Here is a 23,250-nt window from a genome sequence, read left to right on the forward strand (position 1 = left end):
CAGAAATCCAACGAAACAAAAAAACATACATACAACTAAAATAAACTAACATAAAATATATAATAAACAATTACTTGCATTTACAATTTGCAGCTATCTTTATCAAACCACGAATTTAATTTCGTGGTTTGATGAAGGTAGCTACAAATTATAAATGTATGTAATTGTTTATTATATATTTTATGTCAGTTTTACATATGTTTTTAGTTATATTTTTTAGTTTTAGTTTCTATTTTTTTCTGTTCTTTTTTGTTTTGTTTTTACGGTGAAGACGCTTTGTTATATATGGACTAAATATTCGTCGGATTTTTGTTGTTTCTCTTCGCTTTCATTTACTGGTCATAGACCCGTTTATCGTCTTTAAATTCATTTCTTTGTTTTTGTCATGGTCGGCCAGTGAAGCTTTAGATCTTTTATTCTTTTGTTATATACTACATTCAGAAAACTTCTCAAATGTTTTCTGGATTGTATGGGAGTAGCTTACCCAAAATATAATGGTATTTTATAAAGCGGACTGTCCATTATAGGGGTAGGTGACAAACTATGGCCTTAGGAATGAGACAAGTAAGTATTTATAATTGTTTTAAAGTGGTTTCATAGTTCTTTTGGGGGTTCCTTTCAAAACCCAAACGTTTTCTTTCTTTTTCCTGGTCTGCACCTTTATCCAGAATACTGTAAATTATGCTAATAAATTATCTACAAATAGCATGTGTGAAAACGTACAAACCGTGAGACATTCAATTGATTTGGCACGAAATTAGAACATGAATAACATAGGAAGAAGGGATTCCATGCACATTTTCAAAAAAACAGTGTTTTTATTATTGCCCATTTCGGTTTCATATCTCGAAGTCTTTATCAACGGAAAAGGAAACGAGAAAAGGAAAAAAAGAACAAACACACTGAACATTTTATACATACTGGAAAATCAAACAGTTCATGGTAACGGGCTACAAGCAAGAGATGCCTCATGTTAATTCGAATTGAAACATTATAAAATGAGTTGCGACGAAAATACATATATTCACAGAATCTGCTTTTTATGGTGGTTCTAAATAGGCAGATTTAACAAGTTTAAAGCTGCCCGCCAATTGCTAAAAAAGCTACCTGATTTCTTTATTATGAGGAAAGCACTCCTACTCCTCAAACATGAGTGATTCTTATGGAAATAACACAATCAAATTCATCGTACCAGAGAATCCAACTGTAAAGGTTTTGGCGCACCTTCTATGTAAACTGCTGCTCTTAAAAGTGTTACTTAAAAATGAGTGGGGGGGGGGGTTTCAACTAGCTTGGCACTTACATCCATTAGGCTCGATATTTTCAGTGATTTTATAAAGTATTGGCTAAGTATAAATATTCTTAACACTTTGCGCCCCAGTTTATCAAACATTTTCAAACGTCCCAGGATCCACAGTGGGGACATTCTCCCTATTCCTCAAAACCCTATTGTCAACTGACTAATCGTCTCCCTTTTCTTTAAGCTCGTCACTTTGGAAATTAGTTCGGTCCCATCTAGTAGCTTCCTTATTTTAGTACGAAAGATTTCTCTCCTAAGAAATTGTTTGTGTCAGGATTTAGCTTTAATTGAACCAATTGAATAATTTCAACTGAATATTATTCGGTTGAATAAGAAAAGACTTGAATGCATTTTTATTGGTAGTTTCCCCCGTCATTTCAGAAAATAGTCTCGTGTGATAGTTTTCACAACTATCACAACTAAGCAGCGTGCCTTTTTTCTTTATCATTTTATGTTTTTGTACATACTTGGCCGTACTTATGGAAAATTTGGTAATGGTTTATGTTTTGTTTGATTGATACCCAACAACCGTCTTTTGTAGGTACCCTAATGACTTTAGATAGGTAACTTTACTCCCCCCCCCCATTATTAGTTACTTATTAATATCGTTATCAAAATTGCTTATCAAAGTCAATCAATTACATGAAATGTGGAGAATTAGTTACTTGAATTTGCGGAGAATTGTGTAGGAGAATTAGAAAATGAGTTTCTATGATTTCTTTTAACTGTTTTCTATTTCATTCAATCGAGTTATCAAAGTCAATTACTGTTTTTCTATATTTACTCTTTAAAATGTCGTTTTAAGCCTACCTGCAGTTCACCTCCAAATTGTCATCTTCATTAATTGTTTGCATTCACCTTTTTGTATAAGTAAACAGATAGTTAAATAAATAACCGAACCCCAGTAAAAATAAAAGAGTGCAACCCTTCTTCTAGCTAAACATTGAATGGTAAGACTTGGCTCTAGAGTCTAAGTTTTTACCCCCCCCCACCTCTTCCCACCACCATCACACTCTGGAAAACGACCACCGTGGATATTAACCCCTCTAATAATATTCCCCCTTGGAAAATAAGGTACTTTCTGCTTATTTAGAACACACGCCTAATTATGATAAAAATATAATAGTTTAGAAACAAATTTGGGCTATATATTTGCACATTAGGGGTAAGGGCGGGGATGAAGCATAGCATATATTAAATACATATAGTAAATTAATTAAAATAGAGCTACGGTTTATTTTCCTACCGAGCCGAAGCTAATTGTCTGGCGTAAAATCTGTGAAAACCAGGAATTATCTCATGTTCACAATAAAAATTTCTCACGTTTGTTCTATGTAAAATGGAAGTACCGAAAATTCCCCCCACCCCGCCGCAGAAATCATGATTTTCCAAATTTGAGAGTTTGGATTGAGTTGTATTTCTTTTTTTTTTTAGTTTACTTGAGAATTGGCGAAAGAAAGTTCTCTTTTATGTGTTGACTGCATTCTAAAGAGCCAAAATTCCGGTTTTATTCTTCCCCTTCCATTTCATTCACTTTCTTTTTTGTCACTGTTTTTATCTCGCTGCATTATTGGCTATTTCAAAAGGTGTCATGTAAGAGTTTTTGTTAGACTTGCATTTGCAGCCCACCCCCTCAGGCGAGTGTAACTGCATGAGAGTGAAGTTCCCCTTCCGCTCAAAACTCATCAAGAGGAAATGGTGTTACAGTACGAGTGATCTATTGTCGTATGTACAAAATAACATTTCCAAGTTAACGTTGGAACAAAAAGACATTTATGATACGATAGACTCAATTTCAGGACGTATACAACTACCTGCTGATTTCTGTAATTTAGTGACGTCCAAAAATGAATTGATTGAAAAAGTATTTCCGAATATTCTAAAAAATTATAAAAATAATAAATGGCTAAGTGAAAGAGCGATTCTCGCACCCAAAAATATAGACGTCCACGAAATCAACAATATTGTTTTGACCAAGATTCGAGACCAGGCAGTCCTTTGCAAGTCAGTCGACACAGTTTTGGAACCAAATGAAGCGGTTAATTATCCATCTGAATTTTTAAATTCCATAGATCTTTCAGGGTTTCCACCACACGTGCTACAACTAAAAATAGGCGTACCAATAATACTTTTAAGAAATATCAACCCACCAAAGCTTTGTAATGGCACGCGACTTACCGTAAAAAAAAACAATGGAAAACCTAATAGAGGCCACAATCTTGACAGGGCCTTTTGAGGGTGAGGCTGTTCTTATTCCTAGCATTCCCATGATTCCAACGGATCTGCCTTTTCAATTTAAAAGATTGCAATTCCCAATTCGATTAGCATTTGCAATCACCATTAACAAAGCTCAAGGTCAATCATTAGAAAAATGTGGTATAGCTCTTAATACTGATTGTTTTTCCCATGGACAATTGTACGTTGCATGTTCGAGGGTCGGTAAACCTGACAATCTATTTATATGCAGCGACAATTGGACAGCGAAGAATGTTGTATATTCGCAAGTTTTACGCAGTTAATTTGTATTGTATCTATCTATCTATCTATCTATATAAAAACGAGTTGTGTGTATGCATGTTTGTTTGTTTGTAAAAAGAGCGTTTGCATATGACGTCATTATTAGTGCATACGGCTTTGTATATGCACAGACAATGGGAAAGCCAAGAATGTTGTATATTCGCAATTTTTACGTAGTTTATCTCCTGCAGACGAAATGAATGCTTGCCTGAAAAATTCTAATTTATGGGCACACGTAAAAATATTAATATTAACTACAAATATGCGTGTCCGATTGCAAAACGATGACTCTGGTCAAACATTTTCAGATCAATTGCTGGCAATTGGAAACGGAAAGCTCCCAGTAGTGGGAAAGCCAAAAATGTTGTATATTCGCAATTTTTACGTAGTTTGAAACACATATATAAATCTATCTATATTCACAGGTGGGACACAGGGACGCAACTACAATGGCGCGTAACTAATATGGCGCGTAACGACTTACGCGCGCGGGGGGGCTTGGGGTGGCGCGAAGCGCCCCACCAACTAGGTGTTGGGGTGGCGCGTAGCGCCACCCCAACAGCTAGTATATACATATATATATATATATATATATATATATATATATATATATATATATATATATATATATATATATATATATATATATATATATATGTATATATATATATATATATATATATATATATATATATATATATGTATATATATATATATATATATATATATATATATATATATATATATATATATATATATATATATATATTTATATATATATATATATATATATATATATATATATATATATATATATATATATATATATATATATATATATATTTCATTAAGTTTTGTCTCACCCAACAAAGGTTACGAGCCTGAACAAATTTGCCTGATTTTGGAAAAAAGATAGAAATGTCCCCTAGAACTCACGTAATCTCAATGAAAATCACATCATCAAATTCAGCGTATCAGAAAACCCTATTGTTATGGTTTCAAGCTCATATCTGCAAAATGTGGAATTTATATATTTTTTTTTTTTTGCCAGAAGAAAGATCACGCGTATTTATTTGTTCGTTTATCTATCTTTTTTTATTTTGTCAGGGGTGATCATCAACCAATTAGTCATAGAACGTCGTGTAAGGGCTCATTCGAATGGAAATTAGAAGCTCTGGTGCTCTTTTAAAGTGACCAAAAAAGATTGGAGGGCAACTAGGCCCCCTCCCAAAATCGTCTGATAAAAAAATTTAAATAGCCATTTTGTTTATCATAGTTTAAAGCCCAATATCTATGCTTTTAGATATAAAATGACCCCCCCTAGCCTTGGGGGAAAGGTATTTCAGTTATAAAATTTGCCCATTGTTTACGCATAGTATTTGTTTTTGGGAAGTATGCATATATTTTTGGATGGGCAGTGACGAATTTTCAGCTGGGGATTTTCCACGGGGCAGTTTTCCATGGGGAGGGAAGTTTTCAGGGGAGACTCGTCAGGGAAAATTATGCACTAGGTGAATTTGCCAGAATTCCTATACAAAATTCTCTTTATATGTCTCGCTTTCTCTTTTCCGTCTCAATTTTACGCATGGAGTCGTCAAGGGTAATTCTAAGGGTTGTGAGCCCCTATGAGTTTCATTCGGTTGTTTATTGTAATTTATGTTTGTTTTGGGTTATATTTATTTATTGATGGTGATCTGTGGTAGTTTTACGCTTTGTAGATTATTTGACGCTAAAGATCATTTTCAAAATTGTTGCTGGTGTTCCAATAATTACACTGTACTTGAGGGTTGTTTTTCCTTTTTTTAGTTGGACACCTGGAAAAATTACACAAAAGTTTTTCTACTGTGAATCAGGGTTTTCGGGGTACATATTTTTGGAGGGGGTGGAGTACACTGAATGTCATTTTATTTCTGAAATTTGTCTCGCAATTCAAAGTTTGGTCACCTTGTAATGCTTATTAAGATAGATTTTTTTTTGGGAAAAAAAGAGACGCGTGAGGGGGGCTGATTACCCTCCATTTCTTTTAGTCATACAAAACAGAGAACTATAAATTTCAATTTGCATTCAAATGGGCCCTCGTCCGGTGTTCTATGAGTATTGGCTCGGTGCAATCTTCCCTTGGAAAAAACACAAATCCATGATCTTTCTTCTGGCACAAAAAAAAAAAAAAAAAAAAATGCAAATTCAACGTTTTGTGCGTATAAGAGCTTGAAACCTCTATAGAATAGGAAGTTATTCGCGCTTATTACGCATTTCAATTACAAACAAGAGAATTTGGAGAATTATTGGAGTATTGATTAGATATTAAAACTAAAAACTAAAACCACTAAGAAATTCCCAGAAGAGATACCCCGACCCCTTACTCCCGACCCAGTTCAGTCATCAAACAATAATCCGTTTAACCTGTCTTGTTATATTACGAATCCTATTGTGAAAAGCACTAAGTCGTATTTTCTTTTTCAATAATTTCATTTTTTCGTTCGGAAAATTGTATTTAATTTATACCTTCCTTTTTTTTCAATAGCTCTATTTCAGATCTGCTTGCAGATGTAAAGGATGTATTCATATCCAATCTCCTTTCAAAGGTTATTAACAGAAGAAAATATAATTTGGAACTGATCGATTATAGAGAGTAAAAAACCTTAAATATGAAGAAAAAAATTGACCTGAGCAAATAAGATGTTGTGAAATAAGAAGCATAGAACATATTTGCAGATTTCGATTCACTAGGTTCGCTTATCCTCTTAATTATAACGCTCTGAGATCTATATCTGATACAGTGAGAAATCAGAAGTTTCAAAGGCGGTATCTATATATATAAAAATAAGTTGTCTGTGCGTGTGTGTGTGTCTGTCGAGTGACGTCATGTTTGTGTGTCGACTGACGTCATGTTTTCGACTGCCAAAATTACAGACCGGGACATCGGGACACAAATGACGACCGGGACACCGCCACATAGGGAATATAAATGACGACCGGGACACTCAAAGAGAAAGCGACCGGGACACAAGGAATGTTCGATTAGCAATCACCATCAACAAAGCACCGGGACACAAATGACGACCGGGACACAGGGAGTATAAATGACGACCAGGACATAAGTGAAAAAAAACTAAAAAAACTAAAAAAAGGTAGAAACTACAAAAAAATTAAAAAGAAAAAAAAACTAAAAACTAATAAAAAAACTAAAAAAGCTAAAAAACTAAAACAAAAATAAAAAAGAAAAAAAAGAAAAAAAGGGAAAAAAATGAAAAATAAAAGAGAAAAACAAAACTAAAAAAAAATAAAAATAAAAAAAAAATAAAAAAAAAATAAAAAAAAGTAAAAACCAAAAAAAACCTGAAAAGAAAAAAAGGGGAAAAATACAAAAATTTATTTCATCATATACCATTTCAAAAACGAATGTATATACAGACCGGGACACCGGGATACAAATGACGACCGGGACACAGGGAATATAAATGACGACCGGGACACAGGGGCACAACTACAACGGGGACGCCGGGGGGCACAGGGGGATATATAAATGACGACGGGGACACAGGGAATGTTCGATTAGCAATCACCATCAACAAAGCTCAAGGGCAATCATTAGAATCATGAGGTATAACTAAAAAAAAACTAAAAAAAAGGTAAAAAACTAAAAACTAAAAAAAAAACAATTTAAAAACGAATGTATATACAGACCAGGACACCGGGACAGAAATGACGACCGGGACACCGGGACACAAGGAATATAAATGACGCCCGGGATGCTCAAAGAGAAATCACAGACCGGGACACCGGGACACAAATGACGACCAGGACACAGGGAATATAAAGAACGACCGGGACACAGGGACACAACTACAACGGAGACGCCGGGGGCACAGAGGGATATATAAATGATGACGGCGACACAGGGAATGGTCGATTAGCAATCACCATCAACAAAGCTCAAGGGCAATCATTAGAATCATGAGGTATAGATCTGAATACGGATTGTTTTCCCATGGACCATTATATGTTACATGTTCAAGAGTCGGTAAACCTGACAATCTATTTATATGCACAGACAATGGGACAGCAAAGAATGTTGTATATTCGCAAGTTTTAATTAGTTAAAAACACATATATATATATGTATATATATATATATATATATATATATATATATATATATATATATATATATATATATATATATATATATATATATATATATATATATAAATATATATATATATATATATATATCTATATTCACAGGTGGGACATAGGGATACAACTACAATGGCGCGTAACTAATATGGCGCGTAACGACTTACGGCTTGGGGGGGTGCGAAGCGCCACCCCAACAGCTAGTATTTGCATAAATACTAATTTGGCACGTATTGGGAGGTGTAATGGACCGCTATTTTCGCTTTTTTTTTTTTAGTTAGCTTCCTTATGATTTATTCGATTGAATATTAAATCTATGCACTATATTGTTGAGAATCACGGGCTTTAGAAAAAAACGTAGAAATTCCTTAAAAACTCCAGAAGAATTGTATAGATCCCTAAAAATCCCCAAATCTCAAAATAAAAAATTTCGCCCTTAACAGACCTCAAAAATCCTTAAAATAGGGGGGAAATCCCTATAATGACAACAATTGTTGGGGGGTAGTTGGGGGGGGGGCTTGCTGCCCTCCATCACGTTTGACTCTTAAAGGGAAACTGGAACTTCCGTAAAGTTAATCTAACCATCTCTCACATAAAAACCTTAGATTCCCCTTAAAACCCTTGCTCCCGAGGCTTTGTTTTTTTTTTAAAACCCTCAAGAGCCTTGTTATATGATATTTATACATTTTGAATAAAATGGCCATTTTAAATTTTATATTAAATGCATTTCGGAATAATGCAATATGTGTGTGAGGGGGGGGGGGCGGCTGCCCTCCGTTCACTTTGACTCTTAAAATGGGCACTAGGGCTTTTGATTACCAATGAGGACCCTCCGAACTTTATATGACCATTCTTTTTATAAAAACCATATATTCTTTCAGAGCATGACTTACAGCCCTTGCCCTAGGGGCTGGAGGGTTACTATTAGATGTATTTTGGAACAATATGACAAGTGTATGTGGGGGGGGGGCGTTAGCTGTCCTCCAATCACTTTGAATCTTAAAAAGGGCACTAGAGCTTAAGATTACCAATGAGTCCCCTCCGAACTTTATATGACCACGCTTTCTACAAAAACCTTATATTCTCCTAGGGCATAGCTTACAACCCTTGCCCCGAGGGCTTGGGGGATTTGACATGCTCAAATACACAGTTTCCGGAACTTTCATCTACGTTGAACAACATGGCTATCTCAAAATCCTGATTAGAAGTGTTTTAGGAAATGATAGGCATGTGGGGGGGGGGAGGCATTTGTCCTCCGATCACCTTCGACTGATAACACAGGCACTAGTCCTCTCAATTTTTAATTGAATGAGCCCTTTTTGAAGTTTCTACGACAAAATTTTCTATAGAGAATCTTATATGCCCCTAAAGCATAACTTAAAACTCTTGTCCTGATGGATGGGGGAGGGGGGCTGTCATACCCAAAAACATAATTTCCGGAATTATCAACACCGTTGATCAAAATGGCTGTCTCAGAATTTTGATTTGATGTTTGACTTTTCGTCCCAATTATTTAAGAACGAAAAATTAAAAAACAGAGGCCGTTCAACTGGAACAAGAAGCTTTTTTTGAAGCACTATAAAACTTTAGTGTGAAGAGTAAAAGGTTTGAGGGAGTGGAAGCCCCCCTCATGTATAGAATACCTTGTGTTCGTTTTAAGTTTCAATTTTACTTCTTAATTTCAGCTGAAATAAAAGTTATTTTAAAAAGAGTCAAAATGTCCTGCAGATGTACCTTTAGGCACTGTTTGATTAGTAATTGACGCTGTGCAAAAGGAGAGGGCCCGAAACCATGCAGACTACCCATATAAAACAGAAGCTTTATAGATACACATAACGCAAAAGTATAGAAGTCTAATTTTGCTGAAAGGAAAACAAAATGAGAATAGTGAATTAGTATTATGGAAAGGCAAAAGTAAGACCTTTTTTCCACACCTATTAAGAATCGTCCGACTCGCAGTTCACAAATAATTACATGTTGTATCCGATTTTGTGTGTTCTTACATACGACCAATCGAAGATTATCCTATGGAACTGTTTTAAACTATTAGATGTTCATCGTTAAAACATAGAATTTTAATATTTCGCGGCACCTTAAGAGGAGTTGCCATCCCCTAGAAAAAAAACAACATTTCGCCAATACCTGAATGTAACATTTCTACTTTGTTTCCAGGTTGTTTAAAATTACATGTGCGGGATTATGGAGGAATTCCTAATCCAAATTTACTTAAATTTTGGCTGGGGCAACAATGTTCGACATTATTTTTTGATTCATTTCTTGTTTATTGGAGTTTTTCCTTCACTTGTAGAGGAGAATATATTTAGAAAAAATGACTGAAAATCAAACTAAACACGACGAAGAAGAGTAATATTAATTTTATGCTTTTAATTCAGTTTCATCAAAATATCTGGTAGAGAGGATTATACTTAAAAAGAATGAGTAATACAAAGAGAACCGGTTTCTGTATAGTAATTGAGATGGTCAGCTAGCGGCTGTGTGCATGTTGAGACTCTTCAATTTTTATTTTAAAATGCCTATTACATGTATTTATATGTTTAAAATCCCTTTGAGGCTGGATTGTTACATATTATAATGTGATAAACATTTTATGAACAATAAGGCTAACTCATAGACTTTTTAAAATATATTTTTAAGTTATTACTTTGTTCGTACATTGTTTTAAATTTAGAAGACTTTTGTACAAAAATTGTAATATATATCTTGCAATAATGAATTCACAATACAGAAACTAACAATTGAAATTAGATATAATTTTTGAAAAGCTGACAAGCCTGGTGGATGGTAACACTGATGTCAGGAGTCAGCTAAAATGTCATCGTCAATAAGTGTCTTGTCTTATAAATAACAACTGGAGGCTATAACGATTACGATCACGTACACGGATCCAGTCGTAATTAATTTTTTACCATCTCCCTGCCAAGTAGCATTAATTACATGTTTATTTGTTTTTTTCCCCAGGGGTGATCGTATCGACCAAGTTGTCCTAGAATGTTGCAAGAGGGCTCATTCTAACGGACATGGAAAGTTCTAGTGCCCTTTTTAAGTGACCAAAAAAGTTGGAGGGCACCTAGGCCCCCTCCCACGCTAATTATTTTCCCAAAGTCGGCGGATTTTCCCAAACTTTGACCAGTGCTTACATATAGTAATGGTTATTGGGAAGTGTACATGCGTTTTCAGGAAGATTTTTTCGTTGGAGGCAGAGGTTGAGAAGAGGGGGATATGTGGGGGAATTTTCCATCGAGGAATTTGTCATGGGGAAGAAAATGTCCATGAAGGGAGCGCAGGATTTACTAGCATTACTTAAAAAAAACAATGAAAAAGTTTTTTTTCAGCTGGAAGTAAGCAGCAGTATTAAAACTTGAAACGAACAGAAATTACTAACCATTTGAAGGGCTCACCTCCTCCTTATACCTCGCTCTTTACGCTAAAGTATTTTTAGTAATTTCAACTATTTATTCTGCGGCTTTTGTGATTCAGGGGTCATTCTTAATGAACTGGGACAAAATTTAAGCTTTAGTGTAAAAAGCGAGGTACAGACGAAGGGGCGAACCCCCTCATATATGTAATAAAAACATAAGAATACAAAAGTTCTTTATGTAAGCTAATTTATAAGTTAAGTAAATCTTTTACTTATAAAAAGATTCGTAAAAAATTAAAAGTTCTAGTTGCCTTTTTAATTAACCGAAAATCGGAGGGCAACTAGGCTTCCTCCCCCGCTCTTTTTTTCTCAAAATCATTCGATCAAAATTATGAGAAAGCCATTTAGCCAAAAAAAACAACATACAAATTTCGTTTTAATTATTCCTCTGCGGAGAGCCAAAGTCAAAACATGCATTGATTCAAAAACGTTCAGAAATTAAATAAAAAAACAAGTTTTTTAAATGAAAGTAAGGAGCGACATTAAAACTTAAAACGAACAGAAATTACTCCGTATATGAAAGGGGCTTTTCCTTCTCAACGCCCCGCTCTTTACGCTAAAGTTTTTTTTACTGTTTTTAAATGTAGAGTTAAAAGAAAGAGTCAAACTTTAGCGTAAAGAGCGGGGCGTTAAAAATCACTCAATAGAGAAGTATTTTAATTCTACTTGCCACTTGCTTTAGTTTTACAGTTGAGTAAATACACGATTTCTAATTTAATTATTGAAAAAGACGAGTCGAAAGCTAATTAATATAGCAAGAATCCAGCGGTTAGTAGTATTGGGCTGTAAAAAAGGAGTAACTCTTACCAATGGTTACCAAAACCGCAAAAAAAGAGCTTTGAATTTAGAATACTTTTTTTTAAAAACGATGAAAAGAGTTTTGAGTTTAGAATAAACTAAATTTAGAAGTGAGAAAAGAGTTTTAAATTTAGAATACTTTTATGTGAAAATAATGATATAACTCACTTTAAACTCTGAAACATAACAAACCTTTTTTTTACTCCATTTCAAATATGGGAAGCTTACAAGTCCTGAAAGTGGGTAACTTCTGTCAAGTGCGTCAGCTAAAATTATCGTCATCAGTAGTCTTGTCTTAAAATTATAAGAACCTGTGGGAGCTCATGCTGATTTTGCGCATCTTTTGACTCTAGCACCAAAAATTGCTGTGAAGCACGCAAATTTGGGCACGTGTAACACTCTTGTAACCGTCCGCCCTGGCATCCCTGGCTCTGTATCTTTTAATAATTATTAACAATTTTGTTTTGACAAGTGACACTAATTAGATTATAAGTAATGTGAAAAACCGGTAAAAAACCTTAAATATTTACGAGTAATTCTCTTATATACTTTTTGAGAATATCAAACGTTTGGCAGTTCCATGCAGAATCGGGGAGAGAGTTCCGATGCAGTTTTTGTCAAAATGTGCATTTACACAACTATACTTTCAATCAATCCCTTAAAGAGCTCTCTATGTTGTCTTTCGTCAGCAGTGATGAAGGTAAGAAAAAAAGAGTAAACATTCGTGCTTGCCAGTTAAAAAAAATGTATTTTTCCTTGTTGTCCTAGCCAGGGGACTGTAAGTTTCCTGTATAAGGTTTTCGTTGGTGGCAATTCCAAAGATACATTTTTGATTTCGATCCGAAGACGCGTTTGAGAGGTTTTAGTCTATTTTTTAGATATTCCTGCAAATCTGTCTTCACAACAAACTTTTCTATGAAGATTAGTCGAGATAATAGTTACTATTCCAAGATCAGCTACAGATGGCAATTTTGTTTTCCAAGCCACTTTGTTTTCAAACTTCTGAAATGTAAAAAAAAAGAGTAAACATTCGTTCTTGCCAGGTAAAAAAAAGTATTTTTCCTTGTTGTCCTAGCCAGGGGACTGTAAGTTTCCTGTATGAGATTTTTGTCAGTGGCAATTCCAAAGATACATTTTTGATGTCGATCTGAAGATGCGTTTGAGACGTTTCAGTATATTTTTTAGATATTCCCGCAAATTTGTTTTCAAAACAAACTTTTTCTATGAAAACTAGTCGAGATAATAGTTACTATTCTAGGATCAGCTGGAGATGGCAATTTTGTTTTCCAAGCCACTTTGTTTTCAAAATGTGTTTTTTTTTGTTTTTTGTTTTTTGGCTGCGGTACGTTCTTAGTCACTGCAACCATGATAATACCCCTTTTTTCCATCCACCCAAAATTCTGCTGTGACTCTATTGTTAAGGACTTATTCAACAGACCAACTGTTCATTGAAAATTGAATATTCAAATTTTGTCAAAATCTCTAAGTAAATTCCTTCAATTTGATTCTAAGGCAGAAAAACTAAAAAATCAGAACGCTACCGATCAATTTACAATTATGGCTTGGCGTTTTGTGCAAAATGGATTTAAAAAACTGTTTCAACTACACTGATTTGTAGCATTTCTTTACATTAATTTCTTCATATATCATTATATTAATAATTTATATTAATTATATTTTATTATTTTTATATTCATATCATATTTTACTTTTTATTATTTAGACTTTTATTTTTTATATATAGATTTTAATTTTTTATTATATTTTATTTATATTGCATTTTATATTTTGTATATTGTATATTATTACATTAATTATATTTATATTAATTTATATTTTTACTTTATATATTAATGTATTCTTTATATTTATACTGATAACTACCGCTGTTCTGATAACGTGAAGCGCAACAAAACAGAAATAGGAGGATGAAAATCTTTATGTGGCCTACAGAAAGTAAAATACTTATTCATAAGGCTCTCGATCGCATTTTACCGACCATGAAATGAAAAAATTCTCTAAGAAACTCACTCCAGCATAGTTTCAATAATGCTCTAGTTTCCAGAATTCTAAAATTTCGGGAAAATATTACGAGTCTGTTCAAAACAGTTTTTCAGATGTATGTTGCATAAACTCCGAAGGAGTAATTTTCGTTCGTCTCAATTTTCAACTCCGCCCTTTACCTTTGCCAGAAAATTGTTTTTTATAACAACTAATTATTCTCTAGCTTAATAGTCTATTGGAATAAATTTTAGCCATGGAGTTCTGGCTAATCAGAGGGAAATGCTACAGTTTCATTGTATCATTGATGGTTATTTCAATTAAATCATATTATATTCATCACACTGTTTTATTTTATTAAGAACCTCCTAATTTGAAAGGCCCCATGAAAGATGGAACGTATTGAACATGTAGAACCCAGTTCATTGAATTCACCGAAATTATGGCTGGGGAAAAATACATTTCTCATAATCTAAGGGGGTATTTTTTTTTCACTTTTCGTCATGAAAATACCAAAAAAGGTATTTTTCAAAGACTAGATGGGGTAAAAATCTTGGTTGGGGGATCAGGGAGTCTTAATTTTCTATCTTCCGAAATACACTGAAAAACATACTTAAAATCATGGAGCTTAAGCATTTATGTTGAGAAAATACGTAATTTTAACCATAAAGATCAATTAATGTGAATAAATTAATTACTCAAGAGAGAACTCATCTGGAAGTTTTTAACCGACACTTAAAAGTTTTGATCGGGTTTTGAGGGTATGTTTAGAAAAAGGGCACAGGAAGGTGCCACTTGTTTGTAAATTATATTTTACCTTGTAAGAGGGTACTCGAACGATCATCTTAAAATCAAATAAAGCCCTCTAGAACCCTCCTAAAATCCCTCTAAAGCTTCTTAAACAAGCTTTTCCATAGGAATGAGCTACAAAATGATTTTTATCAATTCAATTAGTAGCGACAATTAGGGTAGGGGATGGGGCCTCTGCCTGAATTTTTGCTCTTACCCCCTAGATTTTGAAAATACTTGTCTTGGTGTGTTTTCATTGAAAAATACTTATTTTTTATTTTCATTGAAAAAAATAGAAAACACGATAAATTCACCCCTCTAGAAATGGCGAATTATATTTTATGATCCTCCCCCCTTCTAAATTTTTATGAATTGATGCCACTCAAGTCAACGCTAATGGGTTGATTATTGACTTGTTCTTTTACTTTCATAGTGCGTAATGATAATATAAATATTGTAAAATAGTAGACGCAATCACATTCACTAAGATGCCATATTATGAAAACAATAATCATAGAAACATTTCAGACAGAACTCGATTTTGAATAACTGCCACAATGAGACAAATTAAAAAGAAAAACAGAGACAGAGAATATAATAAAGATTGTAAAATTCCAATAGAATATGACTTCCTAAAAACCATCACTGATAAAGACACTCCAATTTTTACTTGGTCGGCGAACTTTTTAATCATAGTGAATACGTACACAGATAACTCCCAAAGGGACCAAATTGCTCAGTTGATAATTATTCCCCGAGTTTTGTTTCTGCAATTTCCTAGCAGGTAGACAGAACATCTTGAGAGACCGCCCTTTCGAAGGCTTTACCAGGCAAACACCGTTCAATTTAATCAGAAACAGAAATTTCCACTTTCAGACAGTTAGGGCGATGTATCATTAGTTTAAGTTTTTAAGTTTCCAGTTCAATGGGTATAATGTTATACGAATAAAAACATATATCTCAAATATTTGAATGTCTGTTCCTGGACGCCACACCGAGAACCACAGTGTTTACATTTTGGGCATACAGACAACATGATCAGTGCTTCTACTCTCAGACAAAATCTTACCCCTCAATTACCCCCCCCCCCAAAAAAAAAAAAATAATAACCAAATACCTTCCTCTTTCTAGCCCCAAGGGATAAACCACCTCATTAAAACACATAGACACACGCTTACGCACATATGTCTTTAAACGAGCAACCGTGTATATGTGTGCATGCATAACTTTTTTCTTGAAGACGGCACCATATTTTTTTTTCCTTTTCTTTTTTTTGAAAATTCGTGTACTAAGATTTGCTGTACTATTTGTACTATTTGGTTAAATAGTACTATTTGTACTATTTGCTTAAATAAGCATCGGTCATATTGTTTCTTAAATAAAAAAAAAGATCAAAAGAATATGTTTTTCTCCCAATATATTTCAGTTTTATGACTGAAAATTAATTTTAAAATTTTTTTAACAAAATATGTTTTTCAAGGGAACTGAAGAGCTCCATTAAACCTAAAATGAGCCAAAATTAAAAAATCTACAAGCGTAAAACTACCATAAATCAGAATCAATAAATAAACCATACCCAAAACGGACAGAATCTACAACAAAAAACTTATTCGAAACTAAAATGAGAAGAAATTAACATGAATAGGGCTCACAACCCTTATGGATTCTCAAGGCCAGAACATAATTTGCCATCTACTGAAAAAAAAATGAATGGGCATTGTCAGTTTAATATACATATGCTCATATTCATTCTTTGAAATCTTCATAATTTTTTTATTTATTAAAGTGACTACAGTGAAAACAATTAATTTGTTTTTCGTAAAGTGCAAATTATGTTTTGGCCTTGAGTAGGCATAAGGGTTGTGAGCCCCTATGAGTTTGATTACGTTGTTTATTGTAATTTCTGTTTGTTTTGGGATATATTTATTTATTGATGGTGATTTTACGCTTTGTAGATTATTTGACGCTAAAGATCATTTTCAAAATTGTTGCTGGTGTTCCAGTAATTACACTGTATTTGAGGGTCGTTTTTCCTTTTCTTAGTTGGAAACCTGGAAAAATTACACAAAAGTTTTTCTACTGTGAATCAGGAGGTTCGGGTATATATTTTCGGAGGGGGTGGAGTACACTGAATGTCATTTTGTTTCTGAAATTTGTCTCGCAATTCAAAGTTTGGTCTCCTAGTAATGCTTATTAAGAAAGATTTTTTGGAAAAAAGGGTCGTGTGAGGGGGGCTGATTGCCCTCCATTTCTTTTAGTCACACAAAAAAAGAGAACTAGAAATTTCAATTTGCATTCAAATGAGCCCTCGCCCGGTGTTCTAGGAGTATTAAATAAAAAAACTAGTTTTTTTTAACTGAAAGTAAGGAGCTACATTAAAACTTAAAACGAACAGAAATTACTCCGTATATAAAATGGGTTGTCCCCTCCTCAACGCCTCACTCTTTACGCTAAAGCTTTTAATTGTTTTAAAAAGTAGAATTGTGGCAAAGAATCAAACTTTAGCGTAAAGAGCGAGGGGTTGCGGAGGGGACAACCAATTTCATATAAAGAGTAATTTCTGTTCGTTTTAAGTTTTAATGTCACTCCTTACTTTCAGTTAAAACAAACTAGTTTTTTTATTTAATTTCTGAACGTTTTTGAATTAATGCATGTTTGATTTTGGCTCTCTGCACATAAATTATTGAAATGAAATTTGTATATTAATTTTTTTTGGCTAAATGGCTTTCTCTTAGTTTTCATCAGACGATTTTGAGAATTAAGGGGTGGGGAAGGAGGCCTAGCTACCCTCTAGTTTTTCGGTTACTTAAAATGGCTACTAGAACTTTTAATTTATAACGAACGTTTTTATTAGTAAAAAATATGCGTAACTTAAGAATTTACCTACGTAACAAACTTTTATATTCTTATATTTTTATTATGTCTACGAGGGGTTTTTTTACCCCCATTAATACCTCACTCTTTACACTAGATCGTAAGTTTTGTCCCAATTCTTTAAGAATGACCCCTGAATCAAAAAGGCCGTAGAATAAATAGTTGAAATTACTAAAAATACTTTAGCATAAACAGCGAGGTATTTATTTCCTCCTAATTATCTCGCTCTTTATGCTAAAGTATTTTTAGAACCCCTCATATGCGTAATAATCTCTGTTCGTTTTAAATTTCAATGCTATTCCTTACTTTCAATTGAAAAAACTTTTCATGTTTATTTTTTCATTGTTTTTTATAGTAATGCTAGAAAATCATGCGCCCTTTTCATTGAACTTTTTTCCCCCATGAAATATTCCTCCAAGGAAAGATCCTCCCACATAGCCCCCCCCCCATCAAACCCACCCCCCAAACCAAAAAAAAAAATTATGAAAACGTCTGTACACTTCCCAATAACCATTACTATATGTAAACAGTGGTCAAAGTTTGTTACTTGAAGCCCCTCCCCCAGGGATTGTGGGGGATTAAGTCATTCCCAAAGAAAGAGTTATTATAGTTTTCGACAATGCGAAACAAAATGGCTATCTCAAAATTTTAATCCGTTGACTTTTGGAAAAAAATGAGAGTGGGAGGGGGCCTAAGTGCTCTCCAATTTTTTGATCACTTAAAAAGGGGACTAGAACTTTTCATTTTCGTAAGAATGAGCCCTCTTGTGACACTCTAGGACCACTTGGTCGATACGATGACCACTGGGAAAAACAAACAACAAACAAATAAACACGCACCCGTGATTTGTCTTCTGGCAAAAATACGAAACTCCACATTTTTTAGGTAGGAGCTTAAAATATTTGATATAGTGTTCTCTGATATGCCGAATGCGATGGTGTGATTTTCTTTAAGATTCTATGACTTTTATGGGATATTTCCCCCTATTTTCCAAAATAAGGCAAATTTTTTCAGGCTCGTAACTTTTGATGTCAATGACTAAATTAATTGAAACCTATATTTTTAGATTTAGCGTGAAAATTAGATTCTTTTGATGTATCTTTTAGCATCAAAATTCCGTTTTTTAGAGTTATATTTACTATTGAACCGGGTCGCTCCTTACTACAGTTCGTTGACACGAACTGTTTGATTGGCTCGATGCGATCATCCCTGGAAAGAAACACACATCCATGATCTTTCTCCTGGCACAAAAAAAAACAAAAACATGTATATGCAACATTTTGTGCGTATAAGAGCTTGAAACCTCTATAGAATAGGAAGTTATTCGCGCCTATTACGCATTTCTATTACAAACAAGAGAATTTGGAGAATTACTGGAGTATTGATTAGATATTAAAAGTAAAAACTAAAACCACTAAGAAATTCCCCGAAGAGATACCCCGCCCCCTTACTCCCGACCGAGTTCAGTCATCAAACAATAATCAGTTTAACCTGTCTAGTTATATTACGAATCCTATTATGAAAGGCACTAAGTCGTATTTTCTTTTTCAATAATTTCTTTTTTTTCGTCCGGAAAATTGTATTTAATTTATACCTGCATTTTTTCTAATAGCTCTATTTCTTATCTGCTTGCAGATGTAGAGGATGTATTCATATCCAGTCTACTTTCAAAGGTTTTAACAGAAGAAAATCTAATTTGGAACTGACCGATTATAGACAGTAAAAAACCTTAAATATGAAGAAAAATGAAGGGGTGGGGAAGGAGGCCTAGTTGCCCTCCAATTTTTCGGTTACTTAAAAAGGCAACTACAACTTTTAATTTTTACCAAACGTTTTTATTAGTAAAAAATATACGTAACTTAAGAATTAACTTACGTAACAAAATTTTATATTCTTATATTTTTATTATGTATACGAGAGGTCTGTACCCTTGTTAATACCTCGCTCTTTACACTAATCGTAAGTTTTGTCCCAATTCTTTAAGAATGACCCCTGAACCAGAAAGACCGTAGAATAAATAGTTAAAATTACTAAAAATACTTTAACATAAAGAGCGAAGTATTTATCTCCTCATAGATACCCCACTCTTTATGCTAAAGTATTTTTAGAACCCCCCATATGCGTAACAATCACTGTTCGTTTTAAGTTTCAATGCTACTCCTTAATTTCAATTGAAAAAACGTTTTCATGTTTATTTTTTCATTGTTTTCTTATAGTAATGCTACAAAATCCTGCGCCCTTTTCACTGATTTTTTCGTCCCCCATGACATATTCCTCCAAGGAAAGATCCTCCCACATAACCACATTTTATGGTCACTAAAAAAGGGCACTACAACTTTTCATTTCCATTAGAATGAGCCCTCTTGCGACATTCTAGGACCGCTTGGTCGATACGATGACCCCTGGGAAAAATAAAATAAAAAAACAAATCAAACCCCCAACCAAAAAAAAAACATGAAAACGTCTGTACACTTCCCAATAACCATTACTATATGTAAACACTGGTCAAAGTTTGTTACTTGCAGCCCCTCCCCCAGGGATTGTGGGGGAGTAAGTCATTCCCAAAGAAAGAGTTATTATAGTTTTCGACTATGCGAAACAAAATGGCTATCTCAAAATTTTGATCCGTTGACTTCGGGAAAAAATGAGCGTGGGAGGGGGCCTAGGTGCCCTCAAATTTTTTTGGTCACTTAAAAAGGACACTAGAACTTTTCAATTCTGTTAGAATGAGCCTTCTTGTGACATTCTAGGACCACTTGGTCGATACGATGACAGTTCGGGAGAAAAAACAACAAATAAACACACACCCGTGATTTGTCCTCTGGCAAAAAATACGAAATTCCACATTTTTGTAGATAGGAGCTTGAAATTTTTGCTACAGGGTACTCTGATACGCCGAATGCGATGGTGTGATTTCCGTTAAGATTCTATGTTTTTTAGGGGGTTTTTTCCCTGTTTTCCAAAATAAGGCAAATTTTCTCTGGCTCGTAACTTTTGATGACAAAGATTGAATTTGATGAAACTTATATATTTAGAATCAACATGAAAATTCGATTCTTTTGATGTATCCTTTTACCCGTCTCCCCCTGATTGATACATACGTCACCCACTTTGTATATTCTCGTTGCATTTTAAAATATGGAACATTTTACAACGGGGAGTGCCGCTGAAGGGCTGTAGAAGTGAGTAGCACAATTTTAAACATGGTACGCCTGTACAATCCAGAACACACTCTAGAAGTAAAGCTATCTTAATCATAATGAAACACTTTAGTTTATACAATAATTTAGTTAATAAGATAATATAATTTGAGCTATATATTGGCACACTAGGGGGGGGGGTATTGTGCAAATTACACAAGTCCAATGCATTCTGTTTCGCATCATTTGTATTTTGTGGCTATGAGACCGGTTTTGTTAGATGCTAAAAACAAAGAGATGAATATACAGACGACAAACGGGTCCATGGCCAGTAAATGAAAGTGAAGAGAAACAACAGAAATCTAGCAAAACAAAACATACATAAAACTAAAATAAACTAAAATAAAATATATAATAAACAATTACTTGTATTTACAATTTGCAGCTATCTTTATCAAACCACGAATAAATGTATATAATTGTTTATTATATATTTTATGTCAGTTTTACATATGTTTTTAGTTATATTTTTTAGTTTTAGTTTCTATTTTTTCTGTTCTTTTTTGTTTTGTTTTTACGCTGAAGACGCTTTGTTATATATGGACTAAATATTCGCCGGATTTTTGTTGTTTCTCTTCGCTTTCATTTACTGCTCATAGACCCGTTTGTCGTCTTTAAATTCATTTCTTTGTTTTTGTCATGGTCGGCCAGTGAAGCTTTAGATCTTTTATTCTTTTATTATATACTACATTCAGAAAACTTCTCAAATGTGTTCTGGATTGTACGGGAGTAGCCTACCCAAAATATAATGGGATTTTATAAAGCGGACTGTCCATTATAGGAGTAGGTGACAAACTACGGCTTTAGGAATGAGACAAGTAAGTATTTATAATTGTTTTAAAGTAATTTCATAGTTCTTTTGGGGGTTCCTTTCAAAACCCAAACGTTTTCTTTCTTTTTCCCGGTCTGCACCTTTATCTAGAATACTGTAAATTATGCTAATAAATTATCTACAGATAGCACGTGTGAACACGTACAAACTTTGAGACATTCAATTGATTTGGCACGAAATCAGAACATGAATAACATAGGAATCAGGGATTCCATGCACATTTTCACATGTTAGTCCCTATGAACTTACTCTGACAGCATGAACTCTGACTAACCATGAACTCTGACAGCACTGTCAGATTATTTTAACTAGTGTTTACGTAAAGATTTCTTACACCTTTCTATTTATAATTGAAATAAAATTAAAAATGTAATAGCAGGTAATGCTTTGAATTAAGACAGAAAAAACTGTGTTTTTATTATTGCCCGAACATTTCGGTTTCATATCTCGAAGTCTTTATCAACGGAAAAGGAAACAAGAAAAGGAAAAAAAAAAAAGAACACACACCCTGAACAGTTTATACATACTGGAAAATCAAACAGTTCATGGTAACGGGCTATAAGCAAGAGATGCCTCGTTTTAATTGGAATTGAAACATTATAAAATGAGTTACGACGAAAATACATATACTCACAGAATCTGCTTTTTATGGTGGGTCTAAATAGGCAGATTTAACAAGTTTAAAGCTACCCGCCAATTGCTAAAAAAGCTACCTGATTTCTTTATTATGAGGAAAGCACCCCTACTCCTCAAACATGGAGTGATTCTTGTGGAAATAACACAATCAAATTCATCGTACCAGAGAATCCAGTTGTAAAGGTTTTGGCGCACCTTCTATGTAAACTGCTGCTCTTAAAAGTGTTACTTAAATAATGATTGGGGGGGGCGGATTTATCAACTAGCTTGGCACTTACATCCACTAGGCTCGATATTTTCAGTGATTTTATAAAGTATTGGCTAAGTATAAATATTCTTAACACTTTGCGCCCCAGTTTATGAAACATTTTCAAACGACCCAGGATCCACAGTGAAGACATTCTCCTTATTCGTCAAAACCCTATGTTCAACTGACTAATCGTCTCCCTTTTCTTTAAGCTCGTCACTTTGGAAATTAGTTCCGTCCCATCTAGTAACTTCCTTGTTTTTAGTACGAAAGATTTCTCTCCTAAGAAATTGTTTGTATTAGCATTTAGCTTTAACTGAACCAATTGAATAATTTCAACTGAATATTATTCGGTTGAATAAGAAAAGACTTGAATGCATTTTTATTGGTAGTTTCCCCCGTCATTTCAGAAAATAGTCTCCTGTGATAGTTTTCAGACAGCGTGCCTTTTTTCTTTATCATTTTATGTTTTTGTAC

The 23,250-nt window shown here is 33.9% G+C and overlaps 1 protein-coding gene across 2 annotated transcripts in view; it reads left to right on the forward strand.

The window, feature by feature from the left end:
• The first annotated feature begins 397 nt into the window (after nt 1-397).
• LOC136031690 (uncharacterized) overlaps nt 398-23,250 on the forward strand; it is a 140,014-nt gene continuing 117,161 nt past the window's right edge. For both annotated transcript variants that reach the window (XR_010618560.1, XR_010618561.1), the window contains exon 1: nt 398-564. The gene's annotated coding sequence lies outside the window, so the exon portion shown is untranslated. The remainder of the gene's footprint in view (nt 565-23,250) is intronic.

Source organism: Artemia franciscana, chromosome 10 (genome assembly GCF_032884065.1).
Source record: "Artemia franciscana chromosome 10, ASM3288406v1, whole genome shotgun sequence".
Lineage (NCBI taxonomy): Eukaryota > Metazoa > Arthropoda > Branchiopoda > Anostraca > Artemiidae > Artemia > Artemia franciscana.